This window comes from Serinus canaria, chromosome 10 (assembly GCF_022539315.1).
Source record: "Serinus canaria isolate serCan28SL12 chromosome 10, serCan2020, whole genome shotgun sequence".
Classification (NCBI taxonomy): domain Eukaryota; kingdom Metazoa; phylum Chordata; class Aves; order Passeriformes; family Fringillidae; genus Serinus; species Serinus canaria.
Window position 1 is genome coordinate 5632761 of NC_066324.1, and position 26386 is coordinate 5659146.

The 26386-nt window shown below is 42.9% G+C and overlaps 1 long non-coding RNA gene across 1 annotated transcript; it reads right to left on the minus strand.

Moving 5' to 3' along the window:
• Positions 1 to 202: 202 nt before the first annotated feature.
• On the minus strand, positions 203 to 26386 carry LOC108962024 (uncharacterized). Its single transcript, XR_001990492.3, has 6 exons — positions 26142 to 26386; positions 25829 to 25925; positions 16898 to 16989; positions 5903 to 6022; positions 4805 to 5114; positions 203 to 3367 (listed from the first exon to the last, which is right to left on the minus strand). It is a non-coding gene; the product is annotated as an uncharacterized LOC108962024 (long non-coding RNA).

Consider the following 26386-nt stretch of genomic DNA (forward strand, 5'->3'; position numbering starts at 1 on the left):
TTCTTCCCAGGCTGCAAGCCGACAAGGCAAATTTATATTCCTCTTATTCTATGGGACCCCAGCTCACAAGGGGGGCAAGGTGAAAATGCAGGAGCCTACCAAGAGCTTTCTGAGATCTAATTGAATGGTGCAACTGAAAAAGCTGCTGGGAGGGCGAAGGGCTGAGCAAGGAATAAATAAAGAAATATATAAATAAGCAAGAAAGCCCCAAAACAATGGGAATGAGGCATTCTTCCCCATTCATTCAGCTGACAGTGCTTTTGCAACTTAAACCTGTTTTATTAATTATGTTTGACATTTCCTTAATTAGTTTCATTTACATCCCATCAGCCCCTACCAGACGATTGCCCCATACATCATTTCACCAGAGGACTGAGATGCCTACAGAATTACAAAACCACCCCCCTCACTGCAAACCTCAGTAACTCATCACTGTATATTTCACAGATTTTGAGAATTAATCTTTTCACCTCCTATTTCTCTTAAAAATATATGGGCATTTCATCTTTTTTTTTTAATTATTATTATTTTTTCAAAGGAATGTGAGGCAGGACTAAATTTCTAGTTTTCCATACATACAATTTGGTTTGTTTCACAGTTCTTATGTATCCTGACATTGACAAAATATGGACTCTAGTGAAGGATCCAGTTCCATGGACTCTGCCTTGGCTCCAGAGCCTTGCTAGTAACCCCAGTGCTTTTCCCAGTTAGCTCTAGAAACTCACAATATTTTAATTTATGGAGAGATTCTTGCTGCCCCCACAGTTATTATGCATTTTTCCATATATTGATTAATTTCTACAGAAGCCACGACAGACTTTTTACAACTTTAGTAAGAATGAAAGGATTTTTTGTTGTTGTTTCATGCCATTGCTCAGAGCTCTGGTGTGTTTGTCCTACCTCTCTCCATCCCCTCCAGGGGCTGGTGCGTGTGCTGTCACTCTGCACATTGAGCAGCCAGACACAGGACTGGCATTAGAGGCAGGCATTTTAAAAGTACACACTATTTTAAAATCAGCTCAGAGCATTGTGCAAAGAACACAGGCACAGCTTAGCACGAGGAGCATGGAGTGCTTTCAGTCTGGAAGCTGCACAGCCAAAATCACACGGTGCTGCCTCAGGAAATCCAATCTCCTGCAGGAGCAGAGCCCTGCATGCCCGACCTGGGAGCCACCTGGCAGGAGGCAGGACCTGCTGCCCACTTGGGCTGTCAGATGTCTGGTGCAGAACGTGCCTCTGCTGTCCAGAACTCGGCACACAGAGACTGCCTGATCCTGACTGGGGTAAAGTGACAACCTGTTTTTGCTAATCCCAGAACGTGCTACCAGGAGCTGTCATTTCAGAGTCATCACACTCTCTGTTGATATCACTGAAGTTAATCATGCAGAAGGAAAAAGCTTGTATTAAAGCAGATAATTATTCCCCAATTCCTTAATAATGCATGCAAAGGAAAGTGATTCTTATTGTCTTGGCAAACTGTGGTATTTCAGCACACTTTTTTGTTTAATATTGATGCCCAGGTATCTTTCCTTCTTTACACCTCCTAGATCAGGGTTATTACACTGTACAGTGTCTGAGGGGTTTCTTTACTGTGAACTGCTATACCTTATACTCAGCCCATACTTGTGTTGTAACACTGGCACAGTGGGATCTAATTGACATAAGTAACCAGGTTATCTTGATTGATTTGAGAAGTTCATCCAATTAAAAAGGCAGCTGAGGAGATGTTGTTCCTATCCAACCACCGTCCAGATCTATGTGTAACAGCAGCACAGGGATCTGCCAGCTCAAGCCCTCCCAATACAAATACCAGATGGACTTACAAGCCCCAATAAAAGAAATATTAATGCAACATATGGAAATATATTCACTAAAAGAAACAGACTCAAAGAAATATTGATGTGCTTGCTTTCTCAGTGGGACTCATTTGCTAGGGCAGAGCTTGCTGCAGTCTCTTAACCACATTTCTCAGCCCTTTTGGCTCTGAGGCCAGGTCACGTGAAGCCAGGCAGATATTTCTGAGCTTTCAACAGGATCCAGATGTCACAGATGCTCCTGGTGCTCTGTCCTCTCCAACCTTCACACGGATGGCCCTAGCCTGGGTTATAACCAACTGTCTCCTCAGATTAAGTCTGCCCAAAACTTTAAGCCTTCACTTTAATAAAATTCTCTCAGCCCTCAACCCTCGGAGGGGAGAAGATGAGGGAATAACGTTCTCATTTCACCTCAGAGGTTATTACATCTGTGCTTTGGGAAGCAACAGACATCAGGGCTGGAGTTCCACAGTTGGACTAGACATAGAGAAAAAATCTTGCAATTTGTTCTGAAACCAGAGAGATTTCATCCTGTTTTGGAAGCCTTCCAGGTAAAAGCCATGTCTGGGACCCTCTCCAGATTTTCTGCAAAGCACTGGCTGTTTCATTTCCAGATCATTTCAGCCCTCAAGATCAAAGGGAGCCTGATTTTAAAAGCAGGAATTAAGTACTGGAGAAGAAGAAGGCAGTTTTAACTTTGCTCTAACCTTACACACAATTCGCAGAGGAGTTTCATCAAAAAGTTTGGAGGGTGCTGGTTTTGTTTTGTTGTTTGTTTCTTCCTTCATTCCTTTCCTTGTTCTCTCTTATCTGTGATCCAAGCATTTCCCCAAGACACTGCAAGAACATGGGTGTGAGAGGAATACGAAGCAGATTGTAGGGGAAAGGCTGATAAGTCCCATTCAAAATTTGCTGGTGTTTTTCTTTGTGAAGAATTCAGCTCAGAAGCTGTTCAGAGGAAATTTGGAGAGATGAAGATGGGGGATGAAATACCTCTCCCTGTGGGACCACAAACAGCCCTGGGTGTTCTTCTTTGGGTCCTGGCTTCATAAAGTGGTTCTCTTTGAGAGAGGTTGGCTCCTTTTTAATAATGTCCTCTTCTGTCATTGATGCTATTTCATGGCAGTTTAACCTCAAAGGGTTTAGATCATTTCCCAGCTTTCCTGTTTGGATTCCACTACAAACACACGAACACAAACCCCAGATCCTCCAGTTCAATTATGTATAGTCAAAAACCTCCACTAAAGTAGTCTGGTAGATTTATCAGTTGCTGCTGGGCCTTCAGATTTATCTCGAATAGCATCAAATGACCAAAAAAGAAAAAAAAAAATCAAAATATTTTTCTGTCACATGCTGTCATACATTGTCAGGGAACCTTGTGCTGTAGCTGCAGTGAAGCTGAATCTGATTAAAAGATCAGCAAACAAGGCAGGTTGAGGGGAATTTGATCTCATCATTGCTATGCCTGGAAATACCTGTCATCTTCTAGGTTGTCCTGCATTGTGACACTCTTTCTTATCCAGTTTGCCAATGGACATTCATGGTGACATTCTCTGCAAGCAAAAAAGAGGAAAATAAAAAAGAGAGATTTGAACCATACCAATTTTTTTTTCAAGTTCTGTATTTTTATTCCTCTGAGATCAAGTCTAAACATAAATACCAATTATCAGAGCTACAGACAAATGAATAATTTGTTGTAAAACAATCCTGATTTATTCAAATGAGAGTAGAGGTGAAATTAGAGCTACGCAGGATATTATGTTAAAAAGCACACGCATACAAAAAGAAAACAAAATGTCTAATTTTAACATAGTGTTGTTATCTGTGATTAATGATTTCCGTGGGTGTATAACTCTTATGCAAAAATGCCATGTAATCATGTACATATTTGATTAAATAGCTTAATTTGTGTTCATTTAAAAAAAAATAAAATAAAGCCAAATAAGCTAGATAATGAGTGGGCGTGTTGTAGGAAAAGCAGATGGGATTTGAGGCACTAGCTGTGTTCAAAGGAAGCCACCAATTTCACTTCAAGAATATTTGCGTATGAAAGCTGATATTTTCTAGAAACATTCATGAGTAGAACACAGAGGGAAATTTTGCCAAATTCTGCTGTTTTTAATGAAGGCACGCGGGGGGAAGAAAAAGTTCAGCTGAGCCCAGTTAAATTCCCACTCCACAGGAAGAACATCTTTATTTATTTATTTTTCTCTATTTACTGGGAATGTTTTCTTTCTCTGAGTCAATTATACCTCAAGCATCCCTTTGTTTACTTCTGAGCCTCTGACAACAACCTCCCCTTTCTTTGCCTTCACCTGTGGAATTAAATACTTACTTTCCATCACGCAATAAAAAAGACACCTCCCCAGACTGGAAATAATGGGATTCTTTGGTGGCAAAGCTGTGTAAATCACAGTGTCAAATGAATGGACAAAGCTTTAATGGGGCTAATAAACACGTCCCTCTGTATTGAGCAAGGGGACTTTTTATGAAAATGATCAAATAAAGTAATAAAAAAGAAGGGGCTTCCCCTCTGGGTTTATGAGCTCTCTTGTTACACATCATGTATGACACACTGACTGGCAGAATATATGATGGACTGTCATACATTGCAGAATGACTTCAATTAGGATGATAAGATGACAAGTTCCCATAGTTCATATCTGGGTTGGCTGTGGGTTTTTTTTCAACAGAGCTCTTACTTTGACCTCTTTCTTTCTAATGTTTGATATGAAATTTAAAGGGCCAGCTGAGGTCGTAGGAGACAAAATATGAGTTATGTCAGGGGAGGGAGAGGAAGGCCACTTGTTTCTTTGTTTTCTCTTATATGCATGGGTAGGATCCTGTAATTCAGCCTCTGACTCACTATTGAAAATAATTAATGCTAACAGTTCAACCCACACTCACAACTCCAGAATTATAAACCAACACATACAGCCTGCCACTCAAAACTGACTGCAAAAATCACTGCAAACCCCCCAAAAACCTACCAGCAAATCTGGAGGCACATCAGACAAGGTGACACACAATCCAGCATCCATGAGTATCATTTATTTGCTTTATACTGACCAGTCCTGGACGTGGAATCACAGGGGATGCCTGTATTTCTGCAGGGTAGAGACTGACTTTGGGCCAATAAAGACACACTGGAATAAGTAGAAGGCTGAGATAATTTGCATTTCTGGGATTTTCCAGCTGAAACCTTGGTTTGAATCTCTATTTGGCTGATACAGGTAGGAAACTTGAAGAAGGAGTTGTGCCCGAGATGGATGGTGAGGCAGTGCTGTCAGCACTTTGAACCTTAGAGAAGAAAAAAAAAATAAAAGGTATAAATTAGGAAGCACTTAAAATTTACAGATGATTTTGAGGGTCTGAAAATCTTCACATGTTAAAAAATAACTCCCAAAAACTGCCAGTGTACAAGCCCTTCTTTTAGGGCTATTTTAGGGTTCTTTAAAGGACTGTGTTCCAATGGTCATCAAGAGCAAATATTGCTCTTGTAAGACCTACATATAATACTACTGGGTCAGGCTCAATCTCAGACTGCTTCTTCTGTGGCAGCTATAAAACAGACAGAGTGAAGATGGAAAGCTATTCATCCTCAGCAGGGCTAAGCAGGCTCCCTGATATTGCTGATCCTGAGGACCATCATCTGCCTGACCCCAGGGATGCTCCCTGGCTGGACAGTATCTCCTCACCCACTCAGGCTCTGACCCTGGCATTTTACATGGTTGCATGATTTGAAGCAGCCCACCAACCTGGAAAAGGAAAATGCTTTCCAATGGAAGATCACTGATTTTCCAGGTGGCCTGTTCTGCGGATTCAGCGTTATTGCAGAGGATTTGCCTTCAAGTCAAAAAATTGCTTGCGTACGAGTCTCAAAAGCAAATCAGTAAGTGGAAGGAGTGGGATAATGGAGGCACTTATCTCTGCACAAAGGCACAAGTTTGATTTGCATAGATCCTGGCAGGAGCGACTCTGACTTTGAAGAATGGCACATGTCATGGTACGGCCACGGCAAAGATTGTAACTCAAACACACTGGAAAAGAAAAGCCTCACTGGGTAGAAACTGAATAGCAAAACTCACTTCACTTCTCCTTAGCTCTGAAAAGCCACAAATATCAGGAGGTCCCAGGAAGAATTTCCTGGGCATCTCCTCCTTGGGGTAAATCGAGGTCTAAATCTAGACGAATGTGCCCAGAAGCGCCTGTTGAAGGAAAAAAGAGAAAGAGAAAAGAAAAGAATAAATGGGGAAAATTCAGCTGAGTTTAATCTGAAGAGTGTATCCATCATCAAAAATGATACAAATCAGCTATTACTGGATCATGCAAAGGCAACTCCAGTACCTGTGATCCTTCCTTCGCTTTCTAAACCTCTTTTCAGCCCAGCCTAATGAATTGTCAGAACTGTCACACAGCTCCAAGGAATGACAAATGTCTATGATTTGCTGCTGCTACTTTGCTGAAAACACCTGATGTATATAGTCCTGAAATCCTCTGTTTTGTATTAAAGGCAACTGTAAGCTGAAGGAATTGGTGTACATGTGGAGTTATTTTCTTTCCTTTTACATAAATGTAGCTTAACAAAAAGGATATGATAAAAGAAAGTTCAGATTGAACATTAAAGTACCCCTAAATCAGGAAATGTCAAAAAATAAGGCAGAAATTATAGCCTCATGGCCTATTTTGAGCATTTTACAATCCCACATTTAATTATATTATTTAATATTGTGTATAATAGCTCTCTGTGACCTGATATAAAACTTGCAGTGATATATCTCGATACTTGCATGATGCTTTCTTAATCAGAATTATAGATAATGCAACACAAAGCATTCTAACTCCACAAAGAAATTGTTTGACACACAATAAGATCAGTCAAATAATTAATCTGACAAATATCAGAGTTTGAGTTAAACAGGCTCCAAACATTTATTAACTTGCAGCCAGATTCTGTGAACATTTGTCATTGACTTAAATGGGTCTAAGATTTCACTTCTTGACGAGTGACAGGCCCTGATGGGTATTTAGTCATTTCTGCTATACCAGATTGGCACTGTACTTAATACATTTGCTAATTCTGTCATAGAACTTACTCTCTATAACATTCCCCTGCATCTCCCCTAAAGAAACTCTTGTGAATCTGTCCCTTCAATAACACATACAGAAAAAACATAGTTTTGAAAAACAGACAGTGCAAGTCTTGCCTAATTAGTCACTTGTCCAGCGCTGTAATGCATCTAGAAAAGGTTCCAATTGACTGGGAGAATAATTTTTGCTGCTTCAGTGCTTGTTGGATGATATTTTCACAACAATCACTTTGTTTGTATGACTTTACAGGAAAAAGAGAGAGACACAACCGTGGCACTATCCTTGAAGGTAGCAGAGACTGAGAGGCTGATCTGAGTGAGGTTGGGAGTGTCACAAATTGTGTTTCTCAGCTGAAAGATTGGAGACAAAACACTGAGGTTGTAGAAAGCTGAGCCAACTGTGCAGGAACCAAGTGGGGCTGATCCTTCCTCTCACTGTCACAACCTGTCTGTGACAGGTTTTCTGTCACAGACTGAGCTGCCTGGGAATTGAGTCCAGACTCAAAACACTGCTTAAAGTAGGATCCTGGATCAGAACCATGAGGACATTTTGTCGTATTTCTTGTAGACCACCTCATTTTCACCCTGGAAATAAAACAATAACCCTGTTTGTAGATCAAAAGGCAATGCCATCCACCCCCTTGCAGTTGTGCATAGTGATCTCCATGAGTGGTAGAGCCAAGGATGGTGCTTCAAAGGTGGAAAATTAGGTTGGGCTGGGTCTTGATGTTTTATCAACTTCATTAATGCTTCAGGCTCCCTGCAAGCCACGAGCATCCTCAAGTCTTATTTCCCAATGAATCAGGCCTAGTCCAAAAAGAAAATACTTGCCCAGCCCTTGCAATTCTAATTAAAGGGAGGGTTGGGTAGAAAAAAAAAACAAAACAAAACAAAAAAAAAAACAAAAAAAAAAACCAAAAAAAAAAGCTTGCAAAATTTAAATTGATTAATTGACTCACATGAAAGGCTGTAAAATGGAAGGCCCTTGTGCTGTGTGTCTTATAATAAAGGTCCCTTGGCACACACTTGCACAGCTGCTACCTTGGTGTGGATGTCTGCAGATGATACAACATTGCCATCTCTCTGGATATCGTCCCAATGAACACATTCCTCCTCAAACCACTCATGTGAGCCACTCCTGTGAGCCAGGCAGGGAACTGAGGCACAGAGAATGCAGATAAAGACCTCCAAGGCATCAGGCTTGCTGGCCCCTATTGAAGTCCAGAGCAATCAAGCCTCTAAACGGGGGTCAAACACTGGAGAATTTCATCTAGGACACTTTGCCCTCTGTGGTCAGTTCCAATTAATCAGGGCATGGAAAACAGGTCCCCACATATGAAGTGGCTGTCTAAATACTGGCATCCTGCCTCCTCTCCCTTATGAGCAGATGTGGGTCTGGGCCAAGCCTGCCTGAGTGAAGGTATTGGGTTGTCATCCCCTGTGCTGTCACGTCAAAGCACGGTGATGGGACTGTGTGAGCATCTCCCAGGGCATCAGTGCTGCTGGATAACAAAGGGGAGCTGGTGCTTTCTCAGCAATCAGAGCTGAGCTCCCAAAAGCAGCCTCAGCAAAGGGCAGGAGGAAGCTCTGAGGCTCTGCTGGTCCCACAGATGTACTGCAAATGAAGATGTGTATACCCAAGCAGGAGGAATAATGAGAAACGTATGCCAAGGAGATTACTGGGTTTCTCTGTTAGATTAACTCGAGTTTGACAGTGGTTGGGTTTGGGAAATCCTCTATGATTTAAGAATAAGAATTCTTCTCTAAGTGGCCTAAAACTCACTGCTATATCATCACTTGCTGTTGTCAAATAAATAATCATGTGAAATCAGCTGCAGAGAAAAGTCTGCTGTGGAAGAGAGTTCATGCATGACATATGATATATCTTTTCACAGGGACAGATACATCTTTCTTACAGCCAGCATGCAGCTTCCTTCACTGCACCTTCCCTCCCATCCAAATCACCTCAAATAAATGTGAGTTCTGCTGTGTTCACAGTAATTCCTTCATTTTTAAACACATAATGGAAATGTATAACTAGTCCTCATAAAAATTTATATCTCAATTCATCCCTTTAATTTATAACAGGCCCTCCAGGCAGTTATTATTCAAACATTAATAAAATGCCTATGGATCACCAAAAGCATCAATTTTCAGATCCACCTCCCCTCCTATTTGTACATATATAAAGCCAGATTAGAGTTAATGCCACTTCTGTGTCTAACAACAATTATGCCTTTAATAAGATAGGAGCAAATGATATATTATCTTAATCATGTTAGGAATTTGAGTTCTTTCCATGAAACAAAGTTGAATTTTTTATGCCCTTTGTGACAATTGTTACTTAACAGCCTATGTGTTTGGATATTGCAGTTTATGCAAATGTTCATGTTCTATAAATTTTAGATTTATCTCCATTTATCATTCCACATGTTCTAATATACAGACATTATGGTTTAGCGTCTGACTCTGCACACAGTCTAAAATATGATTAGGATACCTTTCACTTATTTATAACATGAAAAAAGGATTGGGGGGGGGGAGAAATAGCTGTTGTAGAGGCAATATCCTCCACTCCCATAAAACCATGTACTGTGCAGAGCTGCAAAAGCCATCTTGGAATTTGTTCTTTCAGTTATTAACAGCTGAATTTCAAAGGATTGAGGTTTATAAGGGAGCTCTTCATTCTGTGCTCTAAAATCAGTCACAAGTTCATTGTATATCACACTTTAACAACTCTTACTCGGGAGAGTAATTATGGCTAATATGAGCTCTCCCATAGAGAGACAAGGAGACAACTTGCATGCACAACTGTTTTTGGATTGAAGCCATTTTAGAGGATCATTAGGATCATAAAGATTTGTAGGAAAGAAAACCCTAGTATTTTTCATTTTTCTGCTGGGAGATTTAAAGCTCCTTGAATTTGAAGAGGAGAGCAAGAAAAGCACATCCTAGGCCATAGTTTCATTCTGCAAAAATCACTACAGTTGAATGGACCTCAAAGAAACAACAGCAAATTATGTAATCTGAGAAGCTGGGCCTTTGCATAGCCATGAAAAAAAAAAAAAAAAGAAAATACAAAAAGGACCCTCCCCAAAAAACTAACTACACTCTAATCTGAGGTCTAAAGCAGGTTGAATTTTCTCTTTGACTTCATCCACAGGAGCTCACAGTGATGCTTCAAGTGGGTGCTGAGCTAAGGGGGAATTTCCAGGAAAGGAGCTGCTGTTGTGGTTTCTTTGCATCAACAGAGCGAACGGGCAGGAATTCAGCTGTACCATCTCACCTTCATGATGGAACCTGTGTTGCACCCAGGCTTCAGCTGTCCAGGAAACCTGTCTCCTTCAGAGAGCTGGCAGCATTATCTGGAGGGTTTTACTGTCGTGTCTCCCACCCCTGCCAGAGGGAAGTTCCCGTTTTTGCACTGAGGTGTCCCTGCATTTCCCAGGCAGTGTAGAAAAAGCTGATGGAGACCCAGGGAGGGACCAAAACTAAAGTGAACCCCATTAAGACAGGAACTGCCTTCCTGTGTGTTTCATTATTAATACTGAGTTCAATTACTCTGATTTCTTCTGTTGATGAATTAGTAGCACCAGAATCAAGTCCCTGGCTGATACCCATTTGTCTTTGCTTATAAGTGCTAATGTGATCCTGCTCCTTTAAAATCAAACTCCTGCTTCAGTCACTTTACATCTTTGCAACACTAACTGTCTTTTCACTAATTGGTTCTGTGTAAATGAAACAAGCTGAAAAACACTGTGGCACCAATAAATATTAATAAGTTATTGTTTGTTTTCTTTACCTTGCTTATGAATTCATACAAAGACAGTGCTAAGACATTAACTCCAGTCTATTAATTGCCACCTGATAATTGCCACCTGATACTTTTCTCCTGGATAATTAGGTACCCATTAGTTCTAATCAAGTAGTTACTTAATTATTGCAGTAATTAGTCTAATGGACTAGCAAATTGAAGCTTTATCACTTTTGGATACTTAATGTTCCTGACAGAGTACTTCACAAGTGTCAGGGTTCCTGATTCAGCAACCTGCCATTGATGAACCCCCTGCTGCCATCTCCACCCACCCACGCTGCTCCCTGGACACACACAGCACAGCTTGGGTGTGTGAAGCCAGAGGCAACATAAATTTGAGCCCCTGCTCCTTCTGGTTCCCCTTCCCACCCCTGCCTATGCCTCCCCTCCTGTGCTCTTACTGCTCAGCTCATTCCACGCCAAAAGAACTTTGTTGGGAAATTAAATAACATCTTGGCATGGAGATCACATGCATTAGGCTGTACAGCAGCGTGAGTCAAAGGAAGGAGCTAATGTTGGCAGGTGTGGGAAGAAAAAAGCAACTGTGAGGGGAGAAATAATAAGGAGTGTTCATGAATACTCATATACAGCCCTGCTTGGAAAGGGAAAGGGAGAGGAGCAAAGCAGACTGGTGGTAAATGAAGGCATGGCTCCAAGGTCTGGGACTCATAATAGGTTTCTCCTTCATCTCCAAACTGGAGGTGCAAATCTAACAGAGATTTTTAGTGAATAGACAAATATGGAAAGTCTTTTTTATTCTGCCCATGGCCTCTGTATCCCAGAGTTGGGGGGCAAGAGGCCATTTCTCTGTCCCACAGTTTTATAGTTAATATCACACTTAATTCCTACTAGGCTCTCAATCCCACAGTTCTACAATATTCCACTGAGAAATGCCACCCTCACCCCTGTACTCTCTGTCCTCATCCAGGCATCATCTTGTGCACTGTTCTTGCTTTTGAATGCTGTGTTTGAGATGGATATAACATGCACAGACATTTAGAAGCATTAAATGTGAATTTATCTCTCTCACTGATCATCTGATGCAGATTCTCTCCTGTTTCTTCATGTCAGATTTGTATCAGAATTGATCATCAAACCCTTTGGCAAGTGTCATCTGCCCCAGACGCTGCAACATGTAACATATAAGCATTCATTGTACTGGGAAGGGAAAAAAAGATTGATCCTGACCAGAAATAAAGAGGCTAATTCCATTCAATAAAAGCTTGACAACTTGCTAATGATTAAACTACTTCACATATGTGGTAAGATTATGTGTTCTGAAATAGATGTATTTATCTGTCTTGATCAGATAGCTCCTGTTTCCATTGCTGCTAGTAGTGGAGCAGAGTCTCAGATAATACCCAGAGAAACAGGCTCTGGAACGTGCCCTGGGTGGGTCCTGCTGGGTTTCCAAACATCCAGGTACCTGGGTTTGCTTTTTATGGATGACAAGGTACAGGCTGGTGGCACTGAGGAGAAATTAGTGGCGTTCACCTGGGTTTTGACCTACTATGGAACTGGAGCAAGGGCAAGTTGTGGGTCAGATGTCTCTTATGTGTCAAAAGCTGTGTAATTTATAATTTAGGTTACCACACAGAGACCAGAGTCCCCTAGTCTACCATTTAATCCTCACTCATAGACCAAATTAAACCCTACAACCTAGAATCTTCACAAAATATGGAACTTATTTTACTTCCTGACCTACCCTCAGTATGTTCATGTTATCAGAGCTGACAAGCCGACAGCTTTCAGGGAAAACAAGTAATTTAGTAACTTCATCTCTCCTAATTCTTCTCACTGCATGAAAAGCAGTGTCCTTTTACAGTTGCTTTGCATTCTTACCCAAAACATGATAGACAATGACAGAGAGGTCACTGGCTCCTGAGTTTTCTGCCACAGCTCCACATGCATCCATCACAACCAGCTGGGGATGTCATTTCCTCTGAAGTTACTCTTGAGGTAACAGTCAATAAAACCTCATGCTGCTACTGGAAAATCCTGCCACAAAACTGCTTAAACACCTGTGTGGGGCCACTGAGCAATAACAATCCCATGCACTGAAAGCAAAATTAAGCAAAGCATATTTGGCCCATTAAGAAAACATATTGCTTGAAATTACAGTGCCCCAGGATGCCTAGATCTTGCTTGTAAGTGCACCTTATGCTTATAAGGTGCTGGCTCCAGAGGAGAGGGCTTCCAGCTCTGTTTCAGCAAGGGACATTTACTGACCTGATTTCCATGGCTGAGAACACTGTTTCTTGTCAAAGAAATCTGGCAGAGAAGTTTTTGATGGTGAGAAACAGCAACATCCTTGTCCATAAACAGCCCTAAGTTGTAACTGATGCTAAAAAATAAGCAAAGCCACCTGAGGAAGGCGGAAAACCTTGAAAAATCAGTGATGCCGGATCCATCTGGGCTCCTGAGTACTGCAGGCCCCCAAGACCATACATGTGTCCCTCAGCATGGAACTGAGAGCAGGGAAACACTGGCAGCCTCATCTGATTTCCCTAAATTACTTGGACTTCTCTGTCCCACTGGAAACAATTTGGTGCAGAGCAGCTCCTCCATGGGTGCTCCCCAGTGCTGGCACTGAGGGTACAAAGGGACAGCAGGTTGGAGGAACCATCCCAAGGGTCTCACCCAAAGTGTGCCAGCTCTGAGGCTGAACAGAGACTGTCTGTCTCCAGCACTATCGATCCTGCACAAGCAGTAAATTCATTTTAAGGATGCTGAGAGACAGCGAGCAAACCGTACGTGACAGATGTTAGTCACATTGCTTAATGTACTACTTGGAGGTGTTCAGATGCTCTCGTGATGAGGGTGCAAATAAAATCAAGGCAGAGTGGAGTGGAACAGGCTAAGAAGATTTTTAGTTTTGGAAAGTTAAAAAGGGGGGGGGTTAGCTTGAGGAGGAGTAAATTTAATAGTATTTTTTCCCTCTGGATCTGACTTTGAAGCAGGCTTTTAGAATTCTTTAGAAATTACACTGCAACCAGCAAATTGGAAGACAAACCAAGAATACCTTTTATGTTGAAAATACCAGGAAAAACAGTCCAATGGCTGTTGAGAGAGATGCAGAACTCATCAAGGACAAATTGTTCAGAAATCTTTTGAAAGAGGGAAAAAAAAAAAACCAAAATAATAAAGCAAGATCTTTTGTACCCTTTCCCCACTTCTCTCTGTGCTGTTTCCAGCACTTCAGTTCACAGTCTCAGTTGCAATCAATTTTAGCTTGTAACAATTCAGCAGTTTAAGATCTCCATAACAGTTTAGACCACCGCTGTTCAATGGGCTGCACTGCTTTTGGAAAGCCTGAGTTGTGCTGAGGAGGAGAGTAAGTGCAAAAGGAAGGAAAAACCAGGGAGGCAAGCTGATTCCAATTTGTCCATCCAGAATCTAAGATCTTTTTATGGAGTGTGGATTATTATTGGAAAGATCTTAATCTTCACCTCTTTGAGAAGCTCTCTGAGAGCTTCCTTTATGAGTTTTGTCATTTTCTTGCTTGGAACACATGGAACAAATGCCAGCCCTCAGGATACAGGGGATAAGGCAGGATCAAAGACAACTATTCAGCTTTCTGCCACTGAATAAAGCAAGGCTACTTGCCTGGTTGGAAAAGTCAGTAGTAAAGCATCTACGGGGTGACCACTGTTTCCTCATGAGAACCTCTGGTGAACACCAAATGCAAAACACCTTTCACAAAGGTGATGGGGACTTTGCTTAAGAGAGGCCCCTTGAAATGTTAGTGAGGGGTAACTGAGTCATGAACAGTCTGGCCCTTGCTCCCTTCTCCTGATGGCCACAAGCAGCCACACCCTGGGAAGAGTTTGGCAAGTGGCAAAACGACACTCAAGAAGCAGTGGCTGCAAGCAGCATCCCAGGAAAGCAGAGTGATTAATTACTTTGGAAAGACACCCCAAACCATAATTTCATCCAAGCCATAATTTCAGCCTTCTGGCCATAACCAGGCAGAGAGCAGGGACCAGCAGCATGAGCAGCAAGGATACAAAAAGCAGTTATCCTAATCTGAACCTGCCCCCCAGGAGCAGTCTGGGGGTGCTGGATGGCCACTGACTTTCCCTATCAGAGCAGCGAGTTTCCTGCTTTCCTGCTCACCCTGCTCTCCTCATTTACATCATCCTAGTGTAGAATTGAGATGGTCTGAGGGGATCAGTAAAGACAGAAGGACTGATCACTCTGAAATCTGGCTGTATGGGTGACTGGACCCCCTGGATTTGGGGTTCTTTGCTTTTTGTTGTGTTTTGGAGGTTTTTTACAGGTTGTTCTCAGCTGCCTGTCAGACGGGGCCACGATGAAACCCAACATCTTGCAGAGACATAAAATGGAAAACAGGCAACTCATCAGAAAAGTAGCAGCTGTTTTACACCATCACTAAACAAAATGATCATACACTAAAAACTAGATTTAGCAGTTTAAAAGAGCTACTAACGCAAAATTAGCTGGAGACAACAGCGTGGTTTTGTAACTGACAGTGCTTCACTCCAACGCCCTAATTCATGCAAAAACAACTTAGGAAACATTAAACGGCTGATGCTGTTGGAAAAGGGAAGAGCATCCACTTTCAATGGCTGCTTAGGAAGAACATGCAGATTTATAACATCATCTTTTTTCCTTTTGCAAATTTTAAATAAGAATTGTGTCAAAACTGCCACCTCTTAAATAACAACGATGCTATAGTCCTCCTGACAGAGGGAGATACCAGCTTTTATTGGCAAGTCATTTGTATTTATGGCAGGCTGAAAGCCAGTAAAAAGGTTGTGCAGAACTTTAACGGTGAATGAGATGGAATAAGAAGGCCTTGAGCACTTTGGATCATCAAATACTTCAATAACTGGATATGGCTGTTCATACAACCATAAATTCATACACATAGAGAGGATATAAAGACACAATTGCCATATGAATGGAGTTTCTGTTGCCTTCTGGAAGCTCGTATGTGTGTGTGATCTGCTCTAGATACAGGTGCCACACAAGCTTTCCTTTGGCCCAGCTGTTTCTCATTGAGGATGAAAATTTCCCTGTGTTGTAGAAATATCCTGCCCATAACCAACACATCTTATGAGAATTGGAAATCTGCCTGGCAAGAGATTCAGCTGATCACTCTACTACCAAAGGATATGTGTCTTGGCTGGATGTCTGTCATCTTGTAACAGTGAAGAGGTGAGTCCTGATTGCTTGGGACTAGATTTAATTTGTCCTTACAATTACTAAGATAAGAACTTGGTTTATTTTCCCATGAAGTAGCTGCCCTGCTCTGGCTGAGGTGCTCCCATATCTCCCATATTGTCAAGTCCCTTCATCCGTGTGATCTAACCCTGCCTGTCTTAGGGGATTCTCCCATCAAGTCCCATCAAAATCCTGCCTGAGGGAAGAATTCAGGGCTGCATATAGAGTGAAAAAGGAATAAACTTTTAGCCGAGCTCTGGCTATTTGTTCTGTGCAGACAAGTTGTGGCCCTGAAGAAGTCTTTTTTTTCCTAAAAAATTGTGAGGGTGGGAGCATAAAAAGTGCCCTGTACTTCAAGGGTATTTTTATTTAGATGCTACTCTTCAAAAGACTATATATAGCAGTAAGTGTCTAGCTGCAATCTAAAGTTTGAAAAGTTGCAGACTCTTGCACAGTCTGATGGATCTAAATTTTTCAGCTAAACAGCATCTATGCTCTTGACCTGAGACCTAGATTTCACATTTCAGGAATTAAATGAGCATCATTTTCTAAAAGACATTAGACCAAGGCTGGGCTACCCAAAGGATGGCTTCACGATTTAGATGAAGATGTTGTCATGTCAAGGAGACTTAAAACCTGCCATATCTTTTTTCTATTGAAAAGCCAGACCTAGTTTGTTATACCACATTGTAGCTTCTTATATGCAGGAGACAAAGGAAAAGTGGAGCTTGTTCTGGATTTAACATCTCTTAGAGGATTCTCTGCAGTAACAGGGCATAAGGCCCTGATGATCTTCCCTTGCCTTATATTTCTCTGTTCAAAATTTATCCTCAGACTGTGCCAAAACCCTGCCAAAATATAAAGGAAATATTTGTAGCCTCTGCCAAACTGTGAATCTTCTGTGCCTGAGATACCTCAGATGCTTTGATTCGTTTGTGGCAGTTTACCCTGAAGAAGGGGGAGTGGGAAATGAAAGGAAAGCTACTCCTTACCTGCTGCTGCAGAATTCAGGTGTGTGTCTGAGTACTCATCCTCCTTCCATGCAGAAATCTTGTTTTTCTCAAGAAGGTGTTGAACACAGAATCTGCTTGGGAAAAAAAAATTAAAAAGTAAATTTTGATGAAGGAAAATAAAGATCTTTCTCCATTGAAAGAACTGTATTCAACCTCAAGGAATTGGACCCCACACTTTGGCTGAAAACAGAAAAACTCAGCTTGTGGCTCACAGATACATCCCAAATTGCGATTTTCTGGAACCTGGGCAGCCCCTAAATCCACCCAAAAATGCCAGATATGCCCCTGCTGCAGCCCTGGGGGGATGGGGGCAGAACCTCCTGGCAAGCAAGGCACAGAGGCAGAGGAGAGATTGACTGATCTTGTTTCAGATCAGATGGATGTCTCTAAGTGACCTGTAAAGACACTCCCTGAGCCCTGAGCCACAGCATTAAGAGCCAAGACACCTCTAGCACGCCTGAAGTAGTTATTAGTGCCTGAAGTAGCACTTGTCAACTGCAACTTCAGTTTCAAGTAATAGTTTAACAGCATCAACTAGAAGAAAGGTTATATCTCAGTGTGTCTGGTGTGCTGCTGACACTTAAAGGAAATAATTGGTAGACTTAGAGCAGGGGCAGATGCCAGTGGTGGAACAGGGGAGGAGGTTGGGTACTCTAAACGAAACTTCAACAATATCATGTGATACAAGAGCCAGGAATCCATCCTAAGCCCTGGCATAAAAAGCATGAGGAAGCTGTCACCCAGCCTGTGGAAAGAGCTGCTCTCTCCACATGAGCAGGGTTGCTGTGATTTCTAAAGACCCATCTACAGCTGCAGTTTGCAGCCCTGTCCTAGCAAGAGGGGAAAAACAAAACAAAAAAAAAAAAAAGTGTTGTCCCTTGAAGTTGTTGGCCAGCCTTTTGGAAAGCACATGCAATGCAACCTCCAGCTGATTTTTGGCTTCAGGACAGCCCAAGAGAGAAAGAGAGTGTGTGTGTGTGTGTGTTTGTGTGTGTTCGAAGCGCACTACTTCTGGAACGAAGTGCAGAGTCTCATTTTACCTGTACTTGGGCAGTGTGATGCTACAATAGAGAAATTAGCATGCAAATCCAACAATGCCCTGGCTGTCATCACCTCCCAATTAGCTGCATTTGATTTTGGTGGGCGCTGAAGGATTGTGTCAGCAGGGGAGGTGGGATGTCTGAAGGGTGCCCTGGCTGCCACGGGCAGGAGGGTGCTCTGTGTCTGCATGTTTTTGCCTTGTGCTGGTGGCTGGAATGATGATGGCCTGCCAAAATAAAAGCACTGCTGTCACTCGCTGGCCAGAGGAACATATTCTGGTCCTGGTGGGCCTGCACTTCTGCCAACATTTCTGCAACAACCACAGAATTGTAGAATATCCCTAGTGGGAAGGGACCCACAAGGACCATGGAAGTCCAACTCCTATTTGATCCACCAGTTTTCGAGGTCAAAGCATGGGTGTCTCAAGTTTGGAACTGCCTTTCTGGTTCCTGCCCCATTCTGCTCCCCTACTGCCATTTAATAACCATTTTATAATTTATGTTATTGATAACCAGCATTGCGTGAGGCATCTCACAGGTTTGGGAGGTTTGGGAGCTGCTGAACTTGGTGCTGTTGAAATAAAAAATCTTGCTCTTGTCCCAGGAAATGTTCAAACAAAACCAAGGGAAGAGGAACTGGCAAAAGAGCAGGAGAAATATCAGGAGAACATGCACGAGCCTAAATGCAGCTGCATCCAGGGAAGAGAAGAAGACTTCTCTCTGTCATGAGGAGAGAGTGTGTCTGTCCTAGCAGCCAGCCTGGGAGGGTGGACAGGATTCTGGCTCCTTGGCTGCCCCTCTGACCTTCTCCTGGCTGTGACCAGCAGTGTCTCATCAGACCAAGCCAAAGAGTGAGGCAGAAGAGTGTCTTCAAAGCAAGGATTGACTTGCATTTGTTCAAACAGAAGGACTCTCATGGAGAAATATCTTCCTTCCAGGAAGGAAACCAAACCAGCAATACATTGGTCAGACCGATAAGCTGGAGAAATTACATTCACAGAGAAACTTGGAAAAACATACATGTGGTTCAATTTGTCCAGAAAAATAAAGAATGTTTCCACAGATAAAATCCAAGTAATTCTAAACCTCTGTAAGACTTTCATTTGTGTGGAGCACCAGGAAATTCAGCATCTTTTCTGTTTGTTATAACTGAAACTCAGAAAGACATAGACACATTCTGTAGGTATTAAATTAGAGGGAGGTGAGCCAGTTCAAAAAATTCCTTAAATTTGGAGCCTTACTAACAAACATGAGCTCCAAGTCATGAGAGGGAAAAAAAAAAAAAAGAGAGAGAGAGGCAAAGGAGCTAGATTTTGTGGGGAGGAAACTGGAAATTCATGGTCAGCTTAAGACGACAGCTCACCACGAGTGAGTAAAAGTCAAGGGCACTGCATGAAGTTTCAGTTTTGGACAAAAAGAAACAAGCCCAGAGTAGACTTGTGAGTCATTGTTAGAGCATGGATGCTTGAGTTTGGATATGCAGATAAGGTTGCCAAGAGAAAGGTGGGGGAGCAGAATGGAAGAGAGTAAGAATTTTTATTTGTGAAGCCAACATAAAATTGCAGGGTGGGGAGATGATGAAGAGCCTGGAGTCAACCAGAGCAGCATAAATAGAAGACTGAGACCTGGGTGCTAAGAAGAACAGAATTTATTCTAAAAGCAAGGAAAAATGGAAGAAGAATTTAAGCTGCTGATAATAACAACAAAGTATTTAACTGTGACAAGAATACCAATGGTACTCTGAGCTCTACACATCTGTTTCTGTTGGGTTGGATTAATTTAAGAGAGAATATGCCAAAAAAGCTTAAAAGAGCCCTGCCACCTTTGGCACCTACCCCAAATCAGGCCTGCACATCCACCCTGTGTCTCACTGAGACTGAGATCTTCTGTCCTTGAAATGTTAAACTCATTATCTGGTTGGTGTGGACAGTCTTGTGTATCACAGAGCCAGGAAGAAATTTGACATCAGCATGTCAGAGGGAGGGGGAAAAAACCCAACTCCTGAGAAATGCTGAGAGTGTGTGCATTTTTGGCAGAGGATACCAGCCAGACATGTCAGCTGATAGCATCCATAGAGCTGGAAGACTGAAAATGAGCTCCAGTACAACAAACACAGATTTCACAACTGAAAGCAGCACACTGACATTTATATTAGCTCTGTTTGACATGACCTGATGAGCTGGGCTTGGCTGGAGCACAGCCTCTTGCAGCAGCCACCATCCACCCACTGCTGGTCCAGCCCTGCAGCCCCTCTGCCCTGTGCCTTCCTCACCCTCCTGGAAAAAAAAGGACATCATACCCATGCTGGTGCTCTTTGCTGTGAGAAGGTCAGCTCCTCAGCTCATGGGGTGGAGGCAGGACTTTCACCTTGTTCTGACTGAGGGGACCTTGTGGCAGACCATGGCCACCAGTGCAAGTCAGGGGGGCTTGACAGGCCCCATCTAGAGAAGAAACGTGGTGGGGTCAGCAGAGGTTCCCCTCCTCCAGGCTATTCTGCACTGACCAGAGTGACTCCTTTGACCTTGGTGGAGTTACCCTGATTTACCTGAAGGAAGCCCAGCCCGATAAATTCCGCCTGGTTTATGGCTTTGTGTAGGAGAGAAAGGGAAGTTCGGACCTGCAGTCCCCAGGGCTACTTTGGGGGCTGACTGTCAAGGTGTGTTTTTTATTGTGTGTACTGCTTGTCTGATGATAGGAACTAAATTGAGAAGAGGCTCATTTCTCACAGGCCACTGAGCAACCAGAATGTGCTAACTGTCATACGTAGGAAGCACTCAGGTGTCGGGATTGTCAAGAGAGAAAGTGCAGTGCTTTTTATTAACTGCAAGAGCAATCAGCTCTGTCTGGGTCTGCTCAGTCTTGTGGAAACACATAGTTCACACTGGGCAATGCTCAGAGGCTTAACACAGGTATCAACACTGTGCCTGCGGTAATAACTTCACATCAGAGCTGTTGCATTACAGACTGGTGCATAGTCACAACTGTACTTGTGGTGCTTGGTAGTCTGATCCCTCCAAGGCATTTGCTAAGCCTGAATAGGCTGAAAATTGCACGACTCGATTGCATATTTAAAATGGATTTTGTCTTGCCCTCTCAGGTCTGGCGTGGTGCATGCAAAGGCTGTGTGCACCCCTCTGCCTGGCGTGGTGCCCTGCTCAGAGGCTGCCTGTGCTGCTTCATCCTCAGGTCTGAGCAAATGCAGCTGCTTCCAGGGCTTTGGAACAGAGCAATACAGCCAGGCAGGGTGGTGCATGGCAGAGGAATCCTAAAAAGAAAGAGGGTGATGAATATTCAAGGTCAGATCTGAAGGGGCTTTGAGCAGCCTGGTCTAGTGCGAGATGTCCCTCTGCTCATTGTCTCTCTGCTCATGGACTACATGATCCCTTCCAACCCAACCTATTCCATGGTTCTGTGAAGATGATGTCAAGACACTTGAAGCCTTTTTTTCCTCAAATTAAGTTCAAGTCCACTGAGTCCTTCCCTGGAGGATATGAAAATACCCTCAGATTTCAAGGGGAATTCAATCTGATCTTGATTTGAATTTGGCTAACTTGAATTGAACTAAAATTGGGTTAGATTCAAACACAATTAAAAAAAATCAAATTACATATTTGAAAAGTGTTTCTAGCAGCAGCATCAGTGCCACTTAATGGTGGCAAAAGGGTCAGATGTGGCCCAGGTTTTATTTGCATCCTGACACCGTGTCACTGATGGACTCTGTGAGAGGAGCTCAGGGACTTTTCTCAGCTGGGACATCTCCAAACAAGACACAAAGCCATGATCACAAGCAGATTGCCACAGCATGCGTAATAGGAAAGAGGTCAAATATCCCTCAAATCCCTAAATTGCCTCCACACTGCCTAGAGCTTATCAAAAACAGTATAAAAGATTCAATCTCTGACAAACAGTCCCCACATCCATAAGACCTGCTACATCTCAGGAAACTCCAGAAGTGGGGAAAATCTCTAACCTGTTGCCTCAGCTGGGAGTTGTCTGCCTGAAGTGATGGGTCTATTACATTTCCCTAGCATAAAATCAGCTCACAATTAAATATATATGTGTGGGCAAAGTTCCAATCTGTTTACTTCCCCGCTCTACCCAGGGAGAGCCCTGAGAACAGCATTAAAACAAGAGGCCAGCTGGGCCAACAGAAATGTTCACGGCTGGCTGCAGTGCAGCACTTAGTTGCAAACACAGGAAATAGCCCCCTACATCAGAGAGAGGAAAATGAAATACAAGAGGCACTCTGCAGTGCCTGAGCAGCTCCTTTTTCCCATGGCCAGGGGTGCTGGGTGTCCCTCCCTGGTGCCTCCAGGGTGCAATGCTGCCTCGTGGTGCTCGGGAGGATGCCCAGCCCCAGAGCCATGCACAGCTCCCCTGGGTTATGGGTGGGCTGCACGGTTTGAGGGCAAGCAAAGTGACACATCTTGTCACCAGAGCAGGGTGGGTCAGCTGTACAGCAGCCTGTGCCCTTAGCAGGTGCTTCAATGTCAAAGGTATTAAAGCTGGTTATTTTCAGCGCTGTGCCAAGTGCTGTGCAGGCTTGTTCCTCCCCTACCCCCATTCTAATTAAATTTATAGGCAGCAACTATGAGCTGGGCTAAGAGTGGAGCTGTCAAGTTAAGAGAGAGGCACCAGCACTGCAAAACCCTCCAGCTGGAAAGACTGAGTTTCTGATGGCGGCTGCATTTTCTGGAAATTATCTCTCCAGTCTCACCTCTCCTGTATTTCCCCATGTATCTCATCTCTCCCTCTGTCTCACACACCCAGGTGCACTCACACACACAGAGGCACGTGCCCACTCTCTGAGTTATGTGCTATTTCCTCAATTTGGTGGATTACCTCTGTCTTTACAGGAATATATACAATATAGCTGAGGGCTCTATCCTTCTGCCAGCTACATCAGCCTAGGGCAGGCTGTTAAGCAGTGAAAATGCCTCATTTAACCCTAGACACAGGCAATTCTGATTTTCAGTGGAGCTCTCCACGGATGGTCCTGTGACTGCGTGGTGCAAAGTTGTCCCAGAGTTTGCACCTCATCCACCACCATGAGACTTGTTAGAGAAGTGCTATGGGCATGTCCTGGATAAAATGGGGCAATCTTGGTACATGTTCCAAGATTAATTTCTCCAGCAAGGTAAAAAACTGAGATCTTCACATGGTTCACAGTGAACATTTCCTACAGCTTTCAGCTTTACATAAGACCATCCCTGCAGCCCTCAGCATCTCAGAGGAACTCTGATTTTGCTTGAGTAGTGCCTCCAGAGAAAACAGCACCTTAAGGGATGAGGCAGCCCCAGGACCTACAGATTTTTTCCCTGTTGAATTGTTCTGCAGGAGTTCCCCTGACCTAGACTGGGAGAGGTGATAAGATTGCAGCCAGCAGCACATTGGCAGCGTGCCAAACAAATATATTTTCTGCAGCCCTTCCTAGGGTCATGTTACTTCAAACTGCAGTGTGTTCTTACCTGCACACATGTGGAGTGCATTGGCTGGTCCCTGTGTGGATGAGAATGCTCATCCAGTTCATTTCCCTCTGGCCACATTGGAGGAGGACAACAATTCCAATAAAGCTATCTCATCTAGAGGTTGCACTCAAAATCACCAGGGAAGGCAGCTTGGTGGAGGGTTTCAGCGTGCTGTTGTACACATTGCAGCTGGCTTTGAAGCAACTTAAATAAACTGGAGGATGATGTGCTTCTGATTTCTACATCTCCTGGATGAGATGTGGCATTGCAAAGCCCAAACCTGATCCCCAGAGTTTTTCAGAAGAAAAACTCCTTCAACCATTCTACTACCACTGCAATTCCTAAGATAGTTTTCCAAAACTGAAAAAAATCAGACAAAGATGAGGTGAAGGATACGTAAGGGATTGAAGGATAAAAAAGTACTTTTTGGTAGAGCAGGGAACCTGCAAGAGGTGCTGAGTGTCCACAAAGAACGGGAGGGAAGATGGAGCTCTTTCAAAGTCAGGCATTAGGTTTTCCCGGCTACTATTTGCTAGTTTTGTCAAAGAAAAAAGAACAAACTAAAAAAACTATCCAAAACATCATGGCTAATGATGTTGAAAATCTTTCTCTAGGTGCTGCTGGTGGGTGATGCAGAAAACCAGCTACCTGTGATGCCTTGGTACCACCTTTAAGTAAAATCTAGAGTGGGGATTGGGTGCAGGTTAGGTCTCCTCATGAATGGCTTAAGTTTTAAGGTGTTTTGAGATGTAACCTGGAAACTTGTCATCTCTTTATTGCCCACAGAGAGGATCATGAACACTGTAAAATGCAGCTGGTGATGTGTACCCCTTTCTGATGTCAGGGGCCCATTTTAAGGTCAGTGATTGAAATGCTCTTCTGGTGTCAGCTGAGTGTTTGCATCTAGGATTTCACTCACCAAGGACTCTTAAGACCATGAACATTCATTAGTTTAAAAGAAGATATAATTGTCCAACCAAGCTCAGCTCACCATGTTCCATTTCCTCCTAACCTTGCTCACCTAATTAGGTGGCAGTGAGTGCATTTGGTAACTGGTGATTACCAAATTAGTTGATTGATAAACCTTCATCAGCATAACTTTTAGGGAAAAAAATAAAGTTAATAATGAGTTGATCTTTTACTTCAACATGAGATGATTTTATATTAACTTAACTTGGCCAATTTATTAGGGTTGGAAAGGAGAAAGCGAGCTTGTATTCCTTTGAACTAGTACTGCAACAGAGACAAACAAATAGGAAAATTTCCGAATGTAGTCATATTTTAAAATCCACTTTAATTATAAATCCACTTACTCTTTGTAAAGGCAGGGTCTGCAGCCTTGCTGGGGGAGGGAATAGGGGGTCATGTATAAATTGTGTCCCAAGGACCCCACTGAAATTTCCATAGCATTCGCCATATGACACTGATGTGTGAAAATTGACATGAAGATTTGAAAATTGGGACCGGGGGAGACCAAGCATAAAATAACTTCAATTTTGCACTCTCTCTGTCTCTCAGAGGAATAGTGCAGTGGACTGACCAACACAACACAAACAAGTGAAGGGGAGAGAAAAAAATATTCAGGGAGAAGGATAGTAGTTATTAAAGAGAAAACACACTCCTCACTCACTGAGAGAAAGGATGATCAATGGATTTAGTCACAGAGAAATTCAAGCAGAAAATTGCTGCTGTTTTTTATCTGAGAGGCAGAAAGTTTAACCAAACCAGAATCCTCTCAACTCACACCCAAGGAAACAGTGAAGAAAACCACTGTGTTTTAGAACAGCAGGAGAATTCTGTTTGTGTGTGTGTGTGTGTATAAATTTTTGTTTGTGATTTTACAAGTGTTATGATGCCAAATAAACTGTAAGGTAGAATCCTCACCTCCAGAAAAGAGCTACATTTTATCCTATCTCTATTCTTTCACTCTTTTTATGATTCTGAATGTGGTTTTCCAGAACTAAGTTTTAGTATTTTGGAGCCTCCTGCTAAGACTTGTGTACACCAAACCCAGCTTTAGGACTGGTTCCTTATGCCTCCCAATAAATAGATCACTTTGCAAAGGCAAAAGGTACCAAAACATCCCTAGCCTATGGAAATAACACCAAAGTTCCTCTCCTGAAGTATAACTGCTGTTCAGGAAATTGATATCCATAATTTTTTCAGCACTGAATAGGTATTTGATACCTCACATTTTTGGGTTATTGGTCAAAATGTTAACAGGTGAAAAACTCACTTTGGACTCTCAGCAGGACCATCCAGATCTGCTGTGTTTCACTGCAGGCACATACCTGCCCTACCTGCAACACCACAGGGGTTGTGCAAAACTAGATTTGTCATAAACTTGGTCTGAAAATTCCACATCTGATCTGCCTTACTTTATAGAGACACTCAGCACTCACCACCATCACAAGCTTTGGAGAAGAGCCCAGTTGCTGCTGCTGCTATTTCCCTCTAGGGTCACAAGTTGTTTGCTGGTCCCTGTTATCCCAAAGACACCTGCAAGGCAATAGAAGTGCAAGTCTGTACATTTCTGCATTGTACGTGGAGAGAGATAGAGACGAGACGGGCATGTAGACCACAGCTTCAGCTTTAAAACCACCCATTCTCTAGCTGCTGCAAGTCCTGAGGTCATTCTCAGGCTGACAGGATGCACTGTGCAGTCCTGAACACTCAGTGGTCTCCCCCCAGCCTATTTTTCTCGGGATTACTTACTTTATTTTATTTAGCTTTGTGGCACACAAGGTTCCTCGTGCTTGCTGATACGATGATCTACAAGAGCGGCGTTCACATGCCATGGATCTCATTTATTACGAAGTGAAGTATATAATAATGAAAAATAGCTGCAGCTATTCCTCCTCTCTCCAGGGTATCTCAGCACCCTTATGGATGACCGCACACACAGTCAGCTCCATAGAAACAAATGGAGGGGAAATGGCAGCACACGGCTCCGAGCTGGA